General features: G+C 41.6%; 1 pseudogene; it reads left to right on the top strand.

Annotated features, from left to right (window-relative positions):
• The window catches only part of LOC148777097 (ubiquitin-conjugating enzyme E2 G1-like), a 30,264-nt pseudogene extending 16,591 nt beyond the window's left edge, over positions 1-13,673 (top strand).
• The last annotated feature ends 7,258 nt before the right edge of the window (positions 13,674-20,931 follow it).

Raw genomic sequence — 20,931 nt, 5'->3', positions numbered from 1 at the left:
GGTCAGGAAGCAACAGTCAGAACTGTATATGGAACAACCGACTGGTTCCAAATAGGAAAAGTAGTACGTCAAGGCTGTATATTGTCACCCTGCTTATTTAAATTATGTGCAGAGTACATCATAAGGAATGCTGGGCTGGAAGAAGCACAAGCTGGAATCAAGATTGCTGGGAGAAATATTAATAACCTCAGATATGCAGATGACACCACCCTTATGGCAGAAACTGAAGAGGAACTCAAAAGCCTCTTGATGAAAGTGAAAGAGGAGAGTGAAAAGGTTGGCTTGAAGCTCAACATTCAGAAAACAAAGATCATGGCATCTGGTCCCATCGCTTCATGGGAAATAGACGGAAAAGCAGTGGAAACAGTGTCAGACTTTATTTTTTGGGGCTCCAAAATCATTGCAGATGCTGATTGCAGCCATGAAATTAAAAGACGCTTACTCCTTGGAAGGAAAGTTATGACCAACCTAGATAGCATATTAAAAAGCAGAGACATTACTTTGCCAACCAAGGTCCGTCTAGTCAAGGCTATGGTTTTTCCAGTGGTCATGTATGGCTGTGAGAGTTGGACTGTGAAGAAAACTGATCGCCGAAGAATTGATGCTTTTGAACTGTGGTGTTGGAGAAGACTCTTGAGAGTCCCTTGTACTGCAAGGAGATCCAACCAGTCCATTCTAAAGGAGATCGATCCTGGGTGTGGGTGTTCACTGGAAGGACTGATGCTAAAGCTGAAGCTCCAATACTTTGGCCACCTCATGAGACGAGTTGACTCACTGGAAAAGACTCTGATGCTGGGAAAGATTGGGGGCGGGAGGAAACGGGGACAACTGAGAATGAGATGGCTGGATGGCATCACTGACTCGATGGACATGAGTTTGAGGGAACTCCGGAGTTGGTGATGGACAGGGAGGCCTGGCGTGCTGTGATTCATGGGGTCGCAAAGAGTCGGACACGACTGAGCGACTGAACTGAACTGAACTGAACTGGCAGTCCTATTACAATAGTGGATCAGGAGGAATGCAGACCAGGAGCTTCAGTGAGCACAGAGAAAGTTGCCCAAGTGTCCAAAAGAAAATCGACTGATTGGCCCCCCACAGTTATTAATACCCAGGATCCCTCAGGTGTAATTAGGATGGGAGTTTGTAGGAATCCCCGGGCACCTTCAGTTCTGATTGTCTTGAGAGTCTGACCCTTGGGGCTTATACCCCAGAGGGCAGTCTCTTCTCCAATATGGTCCCTTGCAGTCATGGAGCTGGGGGTGGCTTAGATGCCTGAGGGCAATCCTGCTTGAGATGCCCCTACTTTCCACAGTAATAACAAGCTCATTGCTTTTCATATGGGTCCCTCTGGGCAATTTCCCCTCAGGCTGTTTCAAAGCAGGTCTAACAGCCATTGTTGGGGCTTCAGCCTTTTGCCTGGTTCTTTTTTCTTCCTATTTTCCTCCTCATATTTTCTACTGTAATACACTGCAGCAGTTTTTCTAAAAACTGATTTGATTCAAATGCCTGTTTTCATAGCTTCCAGAGGAGAGCTGGAGCTGACTGAGTGAGAAATCTATCTTTTAAGATCATTTCTCCCTCTGCACTTTCAGGATCAACATCAGTAAACTTGTGGAGAGCCTCCTGTAGTCTACTTAGGAATTTACCAGAAGTTTCCTTCTCTCCCTGTTCTATGTCAGGAACTTAGCATCGTTGCGCTCTTGCTTGTGTCCTTCAAAAACACACCTGGCAAAGTGGCTCCGATCCCACCTTCCTTTAGCCATATTGTAGTCTCAGTCTGGCACTGTCATGGGAACTGCTTGGCTCCCAGTAGGGAGGGGGGCTATTTCATGTTCCCTCTTTCCCCTTGTCCCACTTTCAAGCCACTCATCTCCAAAAGTAGTAGCTTCCCCCAAAGCTCGAGCTCTTGAGTCAGGAGTCAGCGTCTGTCCCAAGACATGTATTACATCTCTCCAAGTAAGCGCATAAAGTAAAGTTAGTCCTGTAAAGTCTTCTAGGTACTTTTTGGATCCTCTAGATAGTCTCGACCACGATTGGGACTGTTTGAATTTCTACTGAGACTGAGGCAACCCCTCCTGGAGGGGTGCCCTGATTCTCAGCCTATTCAGTTGGGAGCCCCAGATACAGGGGCAAAGAAAGAGGACAGGAGGGAGCTGAAGGTTTCACACCCAATCTGTACCCTTAGGAGGTAAATCTCGCATGTATCACAGAGAGACAAAGAGCAACACATATGTCACTTCTACCCATTTTTCTTGTTTTCTACAGAACTGATCTAATTGTAAAACAGTATTATAATTGAGATCCTTTAACCGGCCAGCGTTCCCCATCTTCCAAAGGATACTATGGCCATTCAGTCTCACTATAGATCAGGTGGGTCTTTTTAAATGCTGGGGATCAAACTTGTCCCAATTTTTAAAATAAATTTTAAAGAAGTGGTTCTGGAACTGTTAGCTCCCATCTGTAAGAGAGAAAAAAGCGGCATCCACAGCCATGGCTTTTTTCCACCGGAGGCATCCCTCCCTGCTCTAGATGGGAGTGTAGACAGATTTTCCACTGAAGCTTTCCTTCCCTGGTTGGATTTAGTCTGTTCCTTACCCACACAGGCACCTTACTCATCCCTCCCAGTTCTACCACTGAGGCAGGGTAGAGATGCACCAGGGGTAGACCTGATGGCATCCCAGATTGATGTCCAGTTCCTCACCATTAAGACCTTTGTTTGATTTGCCCTTTTCTCTGCTGCCACCTGGGGTGGAGCAGAGTAGTTTCCTGGAATGTTTCCCAAGCTAGGACTACTAGGGGAAGCAATCATCTCACGTGTGCCCGTGCACATTCCTGAGTACAGTCCTTGACTGCAGTAAAAGCGGTGAGTTATAAAGGGACGAACAAAAAAACCCAAGATGTCTCTTCTCTGAGTATCACACCAGTATATGTGATAGCAAAAGAGGTAGTGGAGGGTGGGCCAGTGAGGAAAAAGTGATTTCTGTCCTCAAGCTACTAGGGCCAATCCTTCCAGTTCATTTCCACTGATTCCATAAAAGAAATATCTAAAAAGCTGAGACAAAAGCCACCAGAGAGCCTCCTTTGATCCGCTAACAGTTACCACTACCAAAGGAAAAAGTCCATTGTACTTCCAGTCTATCCTGATCCTGCAATTCCTGATCTGTATCCTCAAAAACCTCATGGTCACCAGCAGTGCTTCTATCCACATAGATCAGAGGCACAGCTGTGACAAAGATTCACTTTCAGGTCGCTGGTCCCTGAGGCAGGCAGCCCAGAGAGTGACCTCTAGCCTGAGAGAAGTTCCTGGAGCTAGAGCTCCACCTCGCTCTCAGATGTGCTCCTAGCAAGTCTGGGTTCCCCATGACTACCAAGCTTGGCATCTAAGAAAAAGTACATAGTAACAGCATGGATTACAAGTCCCATGAAAGTCTATGATCCAACAGATTAGGTTCAGTCTGTCAGTCAGTCAGTTCAGTCACTCAGTCGTGTCCCCACTCTTTGCGACCCCATGAACTACAGCACGCCAAGCCTCCCTGTCCATCACTAACTCCTGGAGTTCACTCAAATTCATGTCCATCAAGTCGGTGATGCCATCCAGCCATCTCATTCTCTGTCGTCCCCTTCTCCTTCTGCCCCCAATCCCTCCCAGCATCAGAGTCTTTTCCAGTGAGTCAACTCGTCACATGAGGTGGCCAAAGTATTGGAGTTTCAGCTTCAGCATCGGTCCTTCCAATGAACACCCAGGATCTATCTCGCTTAGAATGGACTGGTTGAATCTCCTTGCAGTCCAAGGGACTCTCAAGAGTCTTCTCCAACACCACAGTTCAAAAAAGCATCAATTCTTCGGTGATCAGCTTTCTTCACAGTCCAACTCTCACATCCATACATGACCACGGGAAAAACCATAGCCTTGACTAGACGGACCTTTGTTGGCAAAGTAATGTCTCTGCTTTTTAATATGCTATTTAGGTTGGTCATAACTTTCCTTCCAAGGAGTAGGTGTCTTTTAATTTCATGGCTGCAATCAGCATCCGCAGTGATTTCAGTTCAGTTCAGTTCAGTCGCTCAGTCATGTCCAACTCTTTGCGACCCCATGAATCACAGCACACCAGGCCTCCCTGTCCATCACCAACTCCCAGAGTTCACTCAAACTCATGTCCATCGAGTCGGCGATGCCATCCTGCCATCTCATTCTCTGTCATCCCCTTCTCCTCCTGCCCCCAATCCTTCCCAGCATCAGAGTCTTTTCCAGTGAGTCAGCTCATCGCATGAGGTGGCCAAAGTATTGGAGTTTCAACTTTAGCATGATTTGGAGCCCCCCAAAATAAAGTCTGACACTGTTTCCACTGTTTCTCCATCTATTTCCCATGAAGTGATGGGACCAGATGCCATGATCTTAGTTTTCTGAATGTTGAGCTTCAAGCCAACTTTTTCTCTCTCTTTCACTTTCATCAAGAGGCTTTTTAGTTCCTCTTCACTTTCTGCCATAAAGGTGGTGTCATCTGCATATCTGAGGTTAAGAATTAGAAATGAATTAAAAAATGTTCCCACTTTAATTTTTTGAAAAGTTTAGTGTTGGTTCTTCTTTAAACGTTTGGTAGAATTCACCAGTGAAGCCATCAGCTGATGGCTTTTTTTCCCATTGGGAGATTTTTAGATTACTCCTTACTTATGCTTCTTTGTAGTTTAGTCTTGGTAGGTTTTGAGTTCCTGGGAATTTGTCTGTTTCAACTAGGTTATCCAGTTTGTTGGCATACAATTACTTACAGTGTGTGTATGCTAAGTTGCTTCTGTCATGTCTGACTCTTTGTGACCCTATGGACTGTAGCTCTCCAGGTTCCTCTGTCCATGGGGATTCTCCAGGCAAGAAGACTGGAGTGGGTTGCCATGCTCTCCTCCAAGGGATCTTCCCAACCCAGGGATTGAACCCGCACCTCTTATGTGTCCTGCATTGGCAGTGGGTTCTTTACCACTAATGTCACCTGGGAAGCTCTTACTTATAGTACTGTCTTGTAATAATTTTTATTTCTCTAGAATTGTCCTCACTTTCATTTCTGATATTAGTCATCTGAGTATTTTTTTTAACCCATCTAGTTAAAGATTTGTCAATTTTCTGTGCCTTATTTTATTTATCTCTGCTCTAATCTATGATTTTCTTCATTCTGCTAGCTTGGGGTTTAGTTTATTCTTCTTTTACTAGTTCTTTAAGTTGTAAAATGAGGTTGTTGATTTGAGATCTTATTTATTAATGTAAGCATTTTATTACTATAAATGTGCCCCTTAGCACTGCTTTCTCTGTGTCCAATAAGTTTTGGTACATTGTGTTTTTGTTTTCAGTCATCTCTAAGTGTATTCTTAGAAATACCTTGTGACTTCTTCTTGATCCACTGGTTGTTTAAAAAGAAAAAAGTTTATAATTAAAATCATACCATCCCCTTTACTAGACCGTAACTACCATATGGCCAGAGAACGTGTCTATTTTTGAGTCACCAACATATATCTAATACCAAACATAGGACTTGGCACAAAATAGGTGCTCACATCATAGTGGTTAAATACATGAATAGCTCTAATCACACAAAAATATATTGTTTAATTTCCGCAAACTTGTGATTTTTTTCCAGTTTTCCTTCTGATAATGATTTTTAACTTCATCCCACTGTTGTCAGAGAACATACTTTGTATGCTGTCTAGCTTTTAAAACCTATTATGACACTTTATCTCAATATATGCTTAATATTTTCTCTATTCTGAGAAATGTTCCATGTCCACTTGAGAAGAATGTGTATTCTGTTATTGTTAGCTAGAGTGTTTTGTATGTCTATTAAATCTGGTCGGCTCATTGGGTTGTTCAAGTCCTCTGTTTCCTTACTTGTCTTCTGTTTGTTTGTTTTTTTCTATCCATTATTGAGAGTTGGTAGCTCCCCTGGTAGCTTCCCTGGTGGCTCAGAGGTTAACGTGTCTGCCTCCAATGCGGGAGACCTGGATTCGATCCCTGGGTCGGGAAGATCCCCTGGAGAAGGAAGTGGTAACCCACTCCAGTATTCTTGTCTGGAGAATCCCATGGATGGAGAAGCCTGAAAGGCTACAGTCCATGGGGTCGCAAAGAGTCGGACACGACTGAGCGACTGAACAGAACAGAACAGAACTGGTAGCTCAGTTGGTAAAGAATATGCCTGCAATGCAGGAGACCCGGGTTCAATCCCTGGGTAGGGAAAATCCCTTGGAGAAGGAAATGGCAAGCCACTCTGGTATTCTTGCCTGGAAAATCCCATGGACAGAGGAACCTGGTGGGCTACAGTCCATGGGGTCACAAGTGTCAAACATGACTTAGTAACTAAACCACCCACCATTGAGAGTAGGGTATTAAAGATTCCAGCTATAATTGTAGAACTGTCTAGTTTTCCTTTCAACTCTGTCCTTTTTTTTAAATTTTAATTTTTTGGCCAAGCAGAATGTGGATTCTGGTTTCCCAAACAGGGATTGAAACTGTGCCCCCTGCAATGGAAGTCTTAACCACTAGACTGACAAAGTCACCAATTCTGTCAATTTTTGCTTCAGAATTTTGATGATCTATTATTAGGTATTTCTTTACATTGATCACTGAGGAAGGCTTTCTTATCTCTCCTTGCTATTCTTTGGAACTCTGCATTCAGATGCTTATATCTTCCCTTTTCTCCTTTGCTTTTTGCTTCTCTTCTTTTCACAGCTATTTGTAAGGCCTCCTCAGACAGCCATTTGGCTTTTTTGCATTTCTTTTCCATGGGGATGGTCTTGGTCCCTGTCTCCTGTACAATGTCACGAACCTCCGTCCAGAGTTCATCAGGCACTCTATCTATCAGATCTAGTCCCTTAAATCTATTTCTCACTTCCACTGTATAGTCATAAGGGATTTGATTTAGGTCATACCTGAATGGTCTAGTGGTTTTCCCTACTTTCTTCAATTTAAATCTGAATTTGGCAATAAGGAGTTCATGATCTGAGCCACAGTCAGCTCCTGGTCTTGTTTTTGCTAACTATATACAGCTTCTCCATCTTTGGCTGCAAAGAGAGATAAGAAAGCCTTCCTCAGTGATCAATGCAAAGAAATAGAGGAAAACAACAGAATGGGAAAAACAAGAGATCTCTTCAAGAAAATTAGAGATTCCGAGAATATGTGAAATTTACACATTACAGAGAGTAATAAAGGGTCTCCTAGATAAATCATAAAATTTTACTTCACACAATTTTACTTCTGGCTGATGTATATTTTTATTACATACCTAGAATTGTGCTATGCATTTGACCCAAAGACTTTTTTTCTTCTAATTTTATTTATTTATTTTTTAACACCAAAAACATTTTGCACTTGGGTACAGCCAGTTAACAATGTTGTGACAGCAGACGCGAGAGACGCCCGGCTCCCGGCGGCGCAGACGCGAGAGACGCCCGGCTCCCGGCGGCGCAGACGCGAGAGACGCCCGGCTCCCGGCGGCGCAGACGCGAGAGACGCCCGGCTCCCGGCGGCGCAGACGCGAGAGACGCCCGGCTCCCGGCGGCGCAGACGCGAGAGACGCCCGGCTCCCGGCGGCGCAGACGCGAGAGACGCCCGGCTCCCGGCGGCGCAGACGCGAGAGACGCCCGGCTCCCGGCGGCGCAGACGCGAGAGACGCCCGGCTCCCGGCGGCGCAGACGCGAGAGACGCCCGGCTCCCGGCGCAACCGACCACGTGCAGAATCGTGGCTGAGAGGAGCTGCCCCGCACCCAGGGTTAGGGCGGTGGCCGAGAGGAGCTGTACCACGTCCAGGAGGCGGTGGCTGCTTGGGCACCGGAGGGCCGAGAGGAGCTGATCCACATTCAAAGCAGGAGGGGCGGCCTTGAGGAGATACCCCTCGTCCGAGGTAAGGTACAGCGGCTGCGCCTTGATGGAGCAGCTGGGAAGAGGTACTCCACGATCAAGTGGAATATAAGAATCCAGTGTTCTGGGGAGGAAGGAACAAGATGGCGGAGGGATAAGACGGCGAGACCACTTTCTTCCCCACAAATTCATCAAAAGAACATTTGAATGCGGAGTAAAGTCCACAAAACAACTTCTGAATACTGGCAGAGGACATCAGGCTCCCAGAAAAGCAGCCATTGTCTTCTAAAGGAAAGAGAAGAAATCAAGCTCCACCCACCAGAACACTGACACATGCCTCCCTAACCAGGGAACCCGGACAAGTCACCCGTCCAACCCCACACACAGCGAAGAAACTACATAATAAAGAGAACTCCACAAACTGCAAGAAGAGGGAAAGGCCACCCCAAGCAAAGCAATATAAGCAAGATGAAGAGGCAGAGAAATACCCAGCAAGTAAAGGAACAAGATAATTGCCCACCAACACAAACAAAAGAAGAAGATATAGGGAATCTACCTGATAAAGAATTTCAAATTTTGATGGTGAAAATGATTCAAAATCTTGAAAGCAAAATGGAGTTACAGATAAATAACCTGGAGAAAAGGATTGAGAAGATGGAAGAAAGATTTAATAAGGACTTAGAAGAAATAAAAAAGAGTCAATATACAATGAATAATGCAATAGATGAGATCAGAAACACTCTGGAGGGAACAAACAATAGAATAACAGAGGCAGAAGACAGGATTAGCGAACTAGAAGATAAAATTGTAGAAATAAATGAAACAGAGAGGAAAAAAGAAAAATGAATTAAAAGAAATGAGGACAATATTAGAGACCTCTGGGACAATGTTAAACGCTCCAACATTCGAATCATAGGAGTCCCAGAAGAAGAAGACAAAAAGAAAGACCATGAGAGAATACTTGAGGAGATAATAGTTGAAAACTTCCCTAAAATAGGGAAAGAAATAATCACCCAAGTCCAAGAAACCCAGAGAGTCCCCAACAGGATAAACCCAAGGCGAAATACTCCAAGACACATATTAATCAAGTTAACAAAGATCAAACACAAAGAACAAATATTAAAAGCAGCAAGGGAAAAGCAGCAAATAACACATAAGGGGATTCCCATAAGGATAACAGCTGATCTTTCAACAGAAACTCTTCAGGCCAGAAGGGAGTGGCAAGACATACTTAAAGTGATGAAAGAAAATACCCTACAGCCCAGATTATTATACCCAGCAAGGATTTCATTCAAATATGAAGGAGAAATCAAAAGCTTTACAGACAAGCAAAAGCTGAGGGAATTCAGCATCACCAAACCAGCTCTCCAACAAATGCTAAAGGATCTTCTCTAGACAGGATACACAGAAAGAGTGTATAAACTTGAACCCAAAGTAATAAAGAAAATGGCTACGGGATCGTACTTATCAATAATTACCTTAAACGTAAATGGGTTGAAATTTTCAAAAAGGCTAGGAAACAATTCTCATAGCCATCAATAGTTCAGTGTTGAGTTCATGAATAGTTTTTAAAGTTTGGGACAAACTGTAGTATTTGCTATTTGAAGTACTATTTGTATTTGGCATATTACGATGTAACATTGGTCTTCATTTCCAACTTAAAACGCCTAAAAATGCCTAACAGATTTTTAGATTTGTGAATTTTAGTTGAAATGTATTTTACGATGTTACTAAACCTGCAGAAATATTGAAATATTTCAGAGAACTTATTCACTGTACATTTAATTTATTTTATTTATAAAAGTTATGAACTGTAGAAAGTTTTACTTGTTGGGTCAAATGCTTGTTGCTTCAAATGCTTGTTGCATTTGAAGTGCTAGTTACAAGAAAATCAAATACCTTCAATGTATAAATGCTATTAAGTTTTTAAAGGACTCTGGAGTATAAGTCAGTTTGTTTAAAGAAATTTAGTCTATTCAACCTGAATCAGCTCTGTCAAACATTAATTAAAAGCCTCATTTTAAAAAAATAAATAAATAAATAATGGTGGTGGGAGGGAGGGTTGGGAAGCTGGCTGGAGGTGGAGGTGGTGAAGTTTATAAATCTAATTAAAAATGAAGTTGCATTTCCATTTTCCAAATCCACCCATCCACCAGCGTACTGTGTCACTAGACATTATGTACGATTTTACTTTGTGACAGAAACCATTACATTTAAAAATTCATTACAGCAAGGTGAGTTAGACACATGATGGATGCAGCTTTAATTCTGCCATATATTATTACAGTTAAAATGTAAATGATGAAAAATATTTTGTGCTTATCAGCATTTATGTGGAAATGTGTTTTACAGTGATATATGATGTTATATTTCTATTATTGTGATGAAAAAAAAAAGCAATACAAAAAGACGAAGTGTTTATTAAAACATGAAAAAAAAAAAAGAAATAAATGGTTTTGCAGCACTGAAGAGATTATAGAAAGTAAATAAGCTAGATCAGACCTGTTTTATGTAGTAATTTTATAGTTTATTTTAATTATTTCAGTTGTAAAATATTGTTATACTGTTAATTAGTTCTGATTGTTCATATTAAACTATTGTAATGCAAAAAAATAAATAAATAAAATTAAAACAAGAAAAAAAAAAAAAGAAAATTAGAGATTCCAAGGGAACATTTCATCAAAGATGGGCTCGATAAAGGACAGAAATGGTATGGACCTAACAGAAGCAGAAGATATTAAGAAGAGGTGGCAAGAATACACAGAAGAACTGTACAAAAAAGATCTTCACGAGCAAGGTAGTCACGATAACGTGATCACTGACCTAGAGCCAGACATCTTGGAATGTGAAGTCAAGTGGGCCTTAGAAAGCATCACTACGAACAAAGCTAGTGGTGGTGATGGAATTCCAGTTGAGCTATTTCAAACCCTGAAAGATGATGCTGTGAAAGTGCTGCACTCAATATGCCAGAAAATTTGGAAAACTCAGCAGTGGCCACAGGACTGGAAAAGGTCAGTCTTCATCCCAATCCCAAAGAAAGGCAATGCCAAAGAATGCTCAAACTACCGCACAATTGCACTCATCTCACACGCTAGTAAAGTTATGCTCAAAATTCTCCAAGCCAGGCTTCAGCAATATGTGAACCGTGAACTCCCAGATGTTCAAGCAGGTTTTAGAAAAGGCAGAGGCACCAGAGATCAAATTGCCAACATCCGCTGGGTCATGGAGAAAGCAAGAGAGTTCCAGAAAAACATCTATTTCTGCTTCATTGACTATGCCAAAGCCTTTGACTGTGTGGATCACAATAAACTGTGGAACATTCTGAAAGAGATGGGAATACCAGACCACCTGACCTGCCTCTTGAGAAACCTGTATGCAGGTCAGGAAGCAACAGTCAGAACTGTACGTGGAACAACAGACTGGTTCCAAATAGGAAAAGGAGTATGTCAAGGCTGTATATTGTCACCTTGCTTATTTAACTTATATGCAGAGTACATCATGAGGAACGCTGGGCTGGAAGAAGCACAAGCTGGAATCAAGATTGCTGGGAGAAATATCAATAATCTCAGATATGCAGATGACACTACCCTTATGGCAGAAAGTGAAGAGGAACTCAAAAGCCTCTTGATGAAAGTGAAAGAGGAGAGTGAGAAGGTTGGCTTGAAGCTCAACATTCAGAAAACGAAGATCATGGCATCTGGTCCCATCACTTCATGGGAAATAGATGGAAAAACAGTGGAAACAGTGTCAGACTTTATTTTTGGGGGCTGCAAAATCACTGCAGATGCTGATTGCAGCCATGAAATTAAAAGACGCTTACTCCTTGGAAGGAAATTTATGACCAACCTTGATAATATATTAAAAAGCAGAGACATTACTTTGCCAACAAAGGTCCGTCTAGTCAAAGCTATGGTTTTTCCCGTGGTCATGTATGGATGTGAGAGTTGGACTGTGAAGAAAGCTGATCGCCGATACTTTTGAACTGTGGTGCTAGAGAAGACTCTTGAGAGTCCCTTGTACTGCAAGGAGATCCAACCAGTCCATTCTAAGGGAGATCGATCCTGGGTGTTCATTGGAAGGACTGATGCTAAAGCTGAAGCTCCAGTACTTTGGCCACCTCATGCGACGAGTTGACTCACTGGAAAAGACTCTGATGCTGGGCGGGATTGGGGGTGGGAGGAGACGGGGACGACAGAGAAGGAGTTGGCTGGATGGCATCACCGACTCGATGGACATGAGTTTGCGTGAACTCTGGGAGCTGGTGATGGACAGGGAAGCCTGGCGTGCTGTGATTCATGGGGTCACAAAGAGTCGGACACGACTGAGCGACTGAACTGAACTGAACTGAACTGAAATATTTATAATCATTTTATCTCTTGCTGTATTGAACCTTTTATTAATACATAATTGAACCTTTTATTAATATATAATAAATAACCTTTTATTAATACATAATATATTACATATTAATATAATATTTGTTGTACTTTTTTAAACTTAAAATCTATTTTGTTTGATACTAGTTTAGCTAATCTTGCTCTCTCCTGGTAACTATTTGCGTGGACTATCCTCTACAGTTCTTTCACTTTCAAATCTGTTTCTGTCGTTGTAGCTAAAACGAGTCTCTTGGGAATTCCCTGGCAGTCCAGTAGTTAATCAGCTGGTAAAGAATCCGCCTGAAATGCAGGAGACCCCAGTTCGATTCCTGGGTCGGGAAAGTCCCCTGGAGAAGGGATAGGCTACCCACTCCAGGATTCTTGGGCTTTCCTGGTGGCTCAGATGGTAAGGAATCTGCCTGCAATGTGGGAAGATTCCCTGGAGAAGGGGAAGGTCATCCACTCCAGTATTCTGGCCTGGAGAATCCCCGTGGACAGACGTGCCTGATGGGCTACAGTCCATGGGGTTGCAAAGAGCTGGAGACAACTGAGCAACTAAGTACAGCACATCAGTGGTTAGGGCTTGCGCTTTCACTGCCATGAGTCAGGGTTCAGTCCTGGTAGGGACACTAAGATCCCACAAACCCTGTGATGTGGCCAAAAATAATAATAGTAGAATAAAATATTCTCTTGAGTTAGACAGTGGCAGGGGGAGACACAGGTGGGCCCCACCAAGCCGGTTGAAGGAATGGAGGGCAAGCGAAATCCTGTACCACTGCCCCAGCCCAGCCTCCCTCAATTCGGACCTGCCGGTGGTGGGGACCCTGGTTCCTCAGCACACCCAGCTCCAGCAGCTCCAGAGCCTGTCCTCAGTCCTTCCAAAGGCCCAGTGCCAACCCAGACTCTTGGCGAAGACAGTTGGTAGAACTCAACAAAAATCCAGTGGAAGGCTTTTCAGCAGGTTTGATAGATGACTATGATCACTATCAATGGGAAATCCTTACTATTGTTCTTCCTAAAATAAAATTCATTATAGAAATCTGGCACCCAAATGTTGATAAAAATGGTGAAACATGCCTTGCTATTCTTCACAAGCCTGAAAAAGATAAATATGGCTATGAAAAACCTGAGGAATGCTAGCTGCCTATTCCCACTGTGGAAACCATCATGATTAGTGTCATTTCTATGCTGGTAGACCCTAATGGAGACTCATCTGCTAATACTGATATTGTGAAAGAATGAAGACAGAAACGGTGAGTTAAAATGGAATGTTGGGGAACGTTCCTGGTGGTCCAGTGGCTAACACTCCATGCTTTCACTTCAGGAGACCCGGGTTTGACTGGTCAGGGAACAGGATCCCACATGCCACAACTAAGACCTGAAACAGTAAAATGAATTAATTTAAAAAAAGGAAAGTTGCCTGCCGTGTAAGGAAAAGCCAAGAGACTGCTTTTGAGTGACATTTATTCAACAGCTGTAACTTCACTTATTTCAGGGACTGCAGTTGAGAAGCATGGCACTATTTTCCTTGCACACTACCCACCTATTGCTGGACTTCTGTTGTAACAAGTTGGCAAATAACAGCTAGAACTGGGCTGCAATAAAGCATGCCAGTATCAATGTTGACAAGAGCCTAAAAAGTGCCAACTTACAGATAATTATGCATTTCGAATACTAACAAACAGCTTTAACCTTCAGGAAGAATTGTAAAGATTTGTACATATTACAATATGATCCAGATACTATATGTGTGTTTATGTACATCCACAAATATACCTTGTACCAGATAATGTTTTCTTGTAGTAGAATAAGAATCACATAAATTATGAAAGATTTTAGCAGGTTTTCTTTCCCTATTGTTTCTTATCAGTTTTAAAAGATTCCTTAAAGCAAGTCAGATGAAAAGCAATTAGGACTAAAATTTTCCATTTAATTTCCTTCTTTTTAATGTATGGAAGTATTTATTTACATATTTCTTGAGGCAAATCATCTACAGTAGTAACTTGAAAACAGTTCTAGCAGAATTGTGGAATGTCTGTTTACAAATGCATTGGACAAAGCAATAGTTACAAAAATCTCAGCCTTGGAAGGATGATGGATCAGGCAGAGAAATAATTATTTCTGTATCTATAATTAAAGCACATATTTTTGAATGTTTCCATCTTTAGTTCAGTTCAGTCACTCAGTCGTGTCTGACTCTTTGCCACCCTATGGACTACAGCACACCAGGCTTCACTGTCTATCACCAACTCCTGGAGGTTACTCAAACTCATGTCCATCGAGTCAGTGATGCCATCCAACCATCTCATCCTCTGTCATCCCCTTCTCCTCCTGCCTTCAATCTTTCCCAGCATCAGGGTCTTTTCCAGTGAGCCAGTTCTTCACATCAGGTAGCCAAAGTATTGGAGTTTCAGCTTTAGCATCAGTCCTTTCAATGAATATTCAGGACTGATTTCCTTTAGGATGGACTGCTTGGATCTCCTCGCAGTCCAAGGGACTCTCAAGAGTCTTTTCCAACACCATAGTTCAAAAGCATCAATTCTTTGGCACTCAACTTTCTTTATAGTCCAACTCTCACATCCATACATGAGTACTAGAAAAACCATAGCCTTGACTAGATGGACCTTTGTTGGCAAAGTAATGTCTCTGCTTTTTAATATGCTGTCTAGGTTGGTCATTACTTTTCTTCCAAGAAGCAAGCGTCTTTTAATTTCATGGCTGCAGTCACCATCTGCAGTGATTTTGGAGCCCCAAATCACTTAAACATCTTAACATAATATGTTTCCATCTTAAACATAATAAAAATTCAAACATGTGGACCAATCACTGCTGTGAAGCATCATCGTCACAGTTTGACCCACAATGCCAGAGTCAGGCACTGAGAGAATATCTTCTCAAAGAAGCTGGAGTTACTTTCTCCCAATTGCATATTGACTTATGTAGATTTCTCAGGACTTCTTTCTGAACATTAATCAATGATATTTCTTACATTGGTGCATAGACTAGAGAAAGTCATTTGTAAAGTGTTACAATACTACCTACTCCAAATTACCTACTAGTAGGTGGGATGAAAGAAAACTATTTCACAAATTAATGCAAAAAATCCTAGCAATTCTATTTTGGTTTATAGTATCTCAATTTTAGGAGTAATATTATCAGCTTCTTGATTACTTGTACAAATGGATGGGAAAAAAACCACAGGTCTATAAATTACAATGAGTAATCCAAAAACTTTTCAAGTGCATTCATCTGATTGTTTTCCAGAATATCTATGTTTTGTTATATAATAAATATTTTCAAACAAAATCAACATGTATTAATTTCCTTTAAGCCATCCAGACTTCATTAAACTCTTTTCACTTACTAAACTTTTGTATCTTCTTTGTTTTGACACACTCTCCTTTGCTCTTATCTCTTATCTCTTCTGTATGTCAGGAAGTTTTCAAATCATTTAGTTCTGAATAAACGGCTACTTGATTTTTTTTTTTGGCTGCACCACCTGGCATGTAGGATTTTTGTTTCCCGACCAGGATCAAACCCGTCCCCTGCATTGGAAACCCGGAGTCCCAATTGCTGAACCACCAGGGAAGTCACAACTACTTGATCTTTAATGATGACTTCAGAGGAGTGGTCCTCACCAGGTGCTTTATCCGTTTTATATTTATTTGCACCCATCTCTTGGATTGGACATAATAATAACATTTTTCATTGTTGAGAGCTCCTTTCAGTCATTATCCCCAAGAACAAAGAAGAGTTGGTTCTAAATTCAATTCAGATTTTAAATTATTAAAATTTACCCCAAACAATACAAAATTTGGTTTTATTTTTGCCCTTCAGTTACCCAGTGTGAAGTCTGGATGAATAAAGAATGCACAGCTATAGCTTTCTATTTAACTTTTACATTTGCTGTTTACCCTCAAACCCTTCTCCTTTTTCATATTCCTTTGCCTCTATTCTATACTGCAGATTTTTTTCTCACCTATTGTAAAATAAATTGTGATGTCTATTTTCATGCAATTTGATTTTGGAATGTTGTCACCTGATGTAGTGAGTTCTTCCGATAAAAATTTAAAAAGTAAAATGAAATAAAATGAGCCTCTTTCAAATAGCGTATATTTGGGTTGTGTTTTTTACCCATCCTGCCAATCTTTGTCTTGACTGAAGAGTTTAATCTATTTACACTTAATAAATTACATTTAAAGTAATTACTTATTAGGAGGGACTTACTTCTGTCATTTAGGAATTTTTCTATTTCCCTTATAGCTTTTTGTTCTTCATTTCTTGTGTTTACTTCTTTTGCATAACTTTTTGTAGTGAAACATTATAATTCCTTTCTCGTTTCTTTCTTTGTACATTCTTTTTTTTTTGTCATACCTTGCCATACACAGGGATCTTAATTCCCCAGTGAGGGATTGAGGCTGTGTCTTATGCAGTGGAAGCATGGCGTCTTAACCACTGGACCGCCAGCAAAGTCTCTGTGTATATTCTTTAGCTCTTTTCTTTGTGGTTACCATGGAGATTACATTTAACATCCTAAAGTTATTTGAATTTATACCAGCTTACCTTCAATAACATATAAGAACTATGCTCCTTTAACAGCTCTGTTCTCACCCCTTTCAGTTGTTTATTACAAAATTTTATCTTTATACATTGTAATGGTTATTTTTTACTATAAAAAGAAACTAACAGTTGGTGTATGCAATAGGCTGAATAAATCTCCAAAATTATGCTGAGTGAAAAAAGCCAATCTCAGAATGTTATATATGATTCCATTTATATAACATTCTTGAAATGATAAAGTTATAGAAATGGAAAACAGATTAGTGGTTGTCTGAGGTAAGAGGGAGTTAGGGGTAGGGTAAGAGGGTAAGGAAGTGGGTGTGGCTATAACAGGACAACATGAAATATCCTTGTGGTGCTGGAACTACTGTGTCAGGACTGCATCAATGTCAATATCCTAGTTATGATATTGTGTTATACTTGGGCAAGATGGTACCATTGGGGGAAACTGAGTAATGGGCACTCTGGATCCCTGAGTTAGTTCTTTTTTTTTTTTTTTTTCTGAGTTCAGTTCAGTTCAGTTCAGTCGCTTAGTCGTGTCCGACTCTTTGCGACCCCATGGACTGTAGCCTACCAGGCTTCTCCGTCCATGGGATTCTCCAGGTGAGAATACTGGAGTGGGTTACCATTTCCTTCTCCAGGGGATCTTCCCGACCCAGGGATCGAACCCGGGTCTCCCGCATTGGAGGCAGACGCTTTAACCTCTGAGCCACCACTTCTTACAATTTCATGTTAATCTATAATAATCTCAATGTAAACACTTTAATTTTAAAAATTTATTTATTTATTTTTGGTTGCACTGTATCTTCATTGATGTGGCTTTTTCTAGTTGCAGTGAGCTTGGGCTACTCTTCAGTTGCCCTGTTGGCACTTCTCTCTGCAGTGGCTTCTCCTCTTGGGGAGCACAAGCTCTAGGTGCTCGGGCTTATGTAGTTGCCCCACATGGGCTGCGGTAGTTGTGACACCCTACTCACTAGTTGTGGCATGCAGAGGCTTAGTTGTTCCCTGGCAAGTGGAATCTTCCCAGACCACGGATCCAAGTTACATCTCCTGCATTGGCAGGCAGATTCCTAGCCACTGTACCACCAGGGATGTCCCTCAGTTCAGTAGCTCAGTCATGTCTGACTCTTTGCGACCCCATGAACTGCAGTATGCCAGGATTCCCTGTCCGTCACCAACTCCCGAAGCTTACTTAAACTCATGTCCATCGAGTCAGTGATGTCATCCAACCATCTCATCCTCTGTCGTCCCCTTCTCCTCCTGCCTTCAATCTTTCCCAGCATCAGGGTCTTTTCCGATGAGTCAGTTCTTCACATCAGGTGGCCAAAGTGTTGGAGTTTCAGCTTCAGCATCAGTCTTTCCAATGTATATTCAGGACTGATTTCCTTTAGGCTGGACTGGTTGATCTCCTTGCAGTCCAAGGGACTCTCAAGAGTCTTCTCCAATACCACAGTTCAAAAGCATCAATTCTTTGGTGCTCAGGTTTCTTTATAGTCCAAGTTTCACATCCATACATGACTACTGGAAAACCATAGTTTTGACGAGACATACCTTTGTTGGCAAATTAATGTCTCTGCTTTTTAATATTCTCTCTAAGTTGGTCACAGCTTTTCTTCCAAGGAGCAAGCGTCTTTTAATTTCATGGCTGCAGTCACCATCTGTAGTTATTTTGGAGCCCAAAAAAATATAGTTTGTCACTGTTTCCACTGTTTCTCCATCTATTTGCCAAGAGGTGATGGGACCAGATGCCATGATCTTAGTTTTCTGAATGTTGAGTTTTAAGCCAAAATTTTCACTCTCCTCTTTCACTTTCATCAAGAGGCTCTTTATTTCTTCTTTACTTTCTGCCATCAGGGTGGTGTCATCTGCATATCTGAGGTTATTGATATTTCTCCCAGCAGTCTTGATTCCAGCTTGTGCTTCATCTGGCCTAGCATTTCGCATGATGTACTCTGCATTTAAGTTAAATAAGCAGGGTGACAATATACAGCCTTGACGAATTCCTTTCCCTATTTGGAATCAGTCTGTTGTTCCATATCCAGTTGTAACTGTTGTTTCTTGACCTGCATACAGACTTCTCAGGAGGCAGGTCAGGTGGTCTGGTATTCCCATCTCTTTAAGAACTTTCCACAGATTGTTGTGATCCACAGAGTCAAAGACTTTGGTGTAGTCAATAAAGCAGAATAGACGTTTTTCTGGAACTCTCTTGCTTTTTCAATCTAATGGATGTTGGCAATTTGATCTCTGGTTCCTCTGCCTTTTCTAAATCCAGCTTGAACATCTGGAAGTTTACGGTTCATGTACTGCTAAAGCCTGGCTTGGAGAATTTTGAGCATTACTTTGCTAGCGTGTGAGATGAGTGCAATTGTGTGGTAGTTTGAACATTCTTTGGATTGCCTTTCTTTGGGATTGGAATGAAAACTGATCTTTTCCAGTCCTGTGGCCATTTCTGAGTTTTCCAAATTTGCTGGCATATTGAGTGCAGCACTTTCACAACATCATCTTTTAGGATTTGAAATAGCTCAACTGGAATTCCATCACCTACACTAGCTTTGTTCATAGTTATGCTTCTTAAGGCCCATTTAACTTCACATTCCAGGATGTCTGGCTCTAGGTGAGTGATCACACCATTGTGGTTATCTGGGTCATGAAGATCTTTTTTGTATATTTCTTCTGTGTATTCTTGCCACCTCTTCTTCTGCTTCTGTTCCGTTAGGTCCATCTTCTGCTTCTGTTAGGTCCATACCATTTCTGTCATTTACTGTGCCCATCTTTGCATGAAATGTTCCCTTGGTATCTCTAATTTCCTTGAAGAGATCTCTAGTCTTTCCCATTCTATTATTTTCCTCTATTTATTTGCATTGGTCACTGAGGAAGGCATTCTTTTCTCTCCTTGCTATTCTTTGGAACTCTGCATTCAGATGGGTATATCTTTCCTTTTCTCCTTTGCCTTTAGCTTCTCTTCTTTTCTCAGCTATTTGTAAGGCCTCCTCAGACAACCATTTTGCCTTTTTGCATTTCTTTTTCATGGGTATGGTCTTGATCACTGCCTCTTGTACAATGTCACAAACCTCCATCCATAGTTCTTCAGGGACTCTGTCTATCAGATCTAATCCCTTGAATCTATTTATCACTTCCACTGTATAGTCATAAGGGATTTGACTTAGGTCATATCTGAATGGTCTAGTGGTTTTCCCTACTTTCTTCAATTTAAGCCTGAATTTGGCAATAAGGAGTTCATGATCTGAGCCACAGTCAGCTCCTGGTCTTGTTTTTGCTATCTGTATAGAGCTTTCTCCATCTTTGGCTGCAAAGAATATAATCAGTCTGATTTTGGTGTTGACCATCTGGTGATGTCCATGTGTAGAGTCTTCTCTTGTGTTGTTGGAAGAGGGTGTTTGCTATGACCAGTGTGTTCTCTTGTCAAAACTCTGTTATCCTTTGACCTGCTTCGTTTTGTACTCCAAGGTCAAATTTGCCTGCTACTCCAGGTATTTCTTGACTTCCTACTTTTGCATTCCAGTCCCCTATAATGAAAAGGACATCTTTTTGGGGTGCTAGTTCTAGAAGGTCTTGTAGGTCTTCGTAGAACTGTTCAACTTCAGCTTCTTCAGCATTAATTGTCGGGGCATAGACTTGGATTACTGTGATATTGAATGGTTTGCCTTGGAAACAAGCAGAAATCATTCTGTTGTTTTTGAGATTGCATCCAAGTACTGCATTTCAGACTCTTTTGTTGACTATGATGGCTACTCCGTTTCTTCTAAGGGATTCTTGCCCACAGTTCAGTTCAGTTCAGTCGCTCAGTCATGTCTGACTCTTTGCGACCCCATGGACTGCAGCATGCCAGGCCTCCCTGTCTATTACCAACTCCCAGAGTTTACCCAAACTCATGACCATTGAGTCAGTGACACCATCCAACCATCTCATCTTCTGTCCCCTTCTCCTCCTGCCCTGAATCTTTCCCAGCATCAGAGTCTTTTCCAATGAGTCAGTTCTTTCCATCAGGTGGCCAAAGTATTCTTGCCCACAGTAGTAGACATAATTGTCATCTGAGTTAAATCCACCCATTCCAGTCCATTTTAGTTCACTGATTCCTAAAATGTCAACGTTCACTCTTGCCATCTCCTGTTTGACCACTTCCAATTTGCTTTGATT

This window comes from Moschus berezovskii, chromosome 8, assembly GCF_049115385.1.
Source record: "Moschus berezovskii isolate FMDL1 chromosome 8, NW_MosBer_1.0, whole genome shotgun sequence".
Taxonomy (NCBI): domain Eukaryota; kingdom Metazoa; phylum Chordata; class Mammalia; order Artiodactyla; family Moschidae; genus Moschus; species Moschus berezovskii.
Note: the sequence above shows the minus strand (reverse complement) of the source record. Positions and strands in the feature narration are given on the sequence as shown.